We start from the raw sequence: 1,330 nt of genomic DNA, 5'->3' as shown, positions 1-1,330 counted from the left end.
TTTCTTTCTTTCTTTCTTTCTTTCTTTCTTTCTTTCTTTCTTTCTTTTCTTTTTTTTTTTTTTTCTCGATATGGGGTTTCTCTGTTGTAGCCTTGACTGTCCTTAACTCACTTTGTAGACCAGACTGGCCCTGAACTCACAGCAGTCCACCTACCGCTGCCTCCCAGAGTGCTGAGCTTTGTTTCTCATTTTTAAAGATTTTTTTTTCTTTTTCTTTTTTTTTGGGGGGGGAGTGGGGTGGGGTGGGGTGGGGTTGGTTTAGTTTGTTTTCTTTTGTTATTGTTTTTGGGTTTTTTGTTTTGTTTTGTTTTTTGAGTGAGGATTTTGCTGTGTAGCCTTGGGTGTCCTGGACTTGTTTTGTAGACCAGGCTGGTTTCACACTCAGAGATCTGCCTGCCTCGGCCTCCCTGAGTGCTGGGCTTACAGGTGTGCGCCACCACTGCCTGGTTTAAAGATTATTTAAGAATTATTTATGTGTGTGCATGCATGTCTGTACGAGTGACTGCCACGATGTTTTCTGAGGGCGCACGGAGACCGGAGCAGCCTGTCAGATTCCCTGAAACAGTGGTCACCGCTGGTTGTGAGCCGCCTGGGATTGGTCCTGGGAACCAGATCTGGGTTTTCAGCAAGAGCAGCAAGCACTGGTAACAGTTGGGACATCTCTCCAGCCAGCCTTTTTCTTTTCTTTTTCCCCTTTGAGAAAAGCTCCCTCCATGTAGGCACAGCCCTGGCAGGTTTGGAACCCCCTGTAGAGACCAGGCAGGCCTATATCCGCCTTCTTGTGACTCCTGAGTGCTGGGATCAAAGGTGTGTACCAAGCTCCTTGTCCCCAATGGTACACCAAAGAGGACTTCTTTCTTTTGGCAACTTTTTTTTTTTTTTTTTTTGAGCTAAGCGCTCACTATGTCAGCCTGGCTGGCCTAGAGCACACTAAGTAGACCAGGCTGGCCTCAAAACCCCCCGAGCTCGCCTTCCTTTGCCTTTGGAGTGCTGGGATCAAAGGTGTGACTGCGGTGCCCTGCTGTCTTTTGGCTGTCTCCTCAATGTGAAGTGGTTTAAAATGTAAAGCGTTGTTGAATGTTTCTTTTGTCACATGGAGTGTCAGGTATCCCAGGCTTCGACGGCAACACGGCAATACAGATCCTGTGAGTGCTGGCACGGCAGGTGTGTACCACCACTTGCCAAGAGCTGTTGATTTTTAAAGTTTTCTTTGTGGTGCTCAGGCTTGTGGAGAGTGGGCAGGTGCTCTACCACTGAGCCACACCCCAGCCCCTCACTGGGGAATTCTAGGCAGGGGCTCTACCACTGAGCCACACCCCAGCCCCTCACT

Source organism: Psammomys obesus, unplaced genomic scaffold (assembly GCF_907164565.1).
Source record: "Psammomys obesus unplaced genomic scaffold, mPsaObe1.curated_primary_1811, whole genome shotgun sequence".
Classification (NCBI taxonomy): Eukaryota; Metazoa; Chordata; class Mammalia; order Rodentia; family Muridae; genus Psammomys; species Psammomys obesus.
This window is presented reverse-complemented; position numbering follows the sequence as displayed.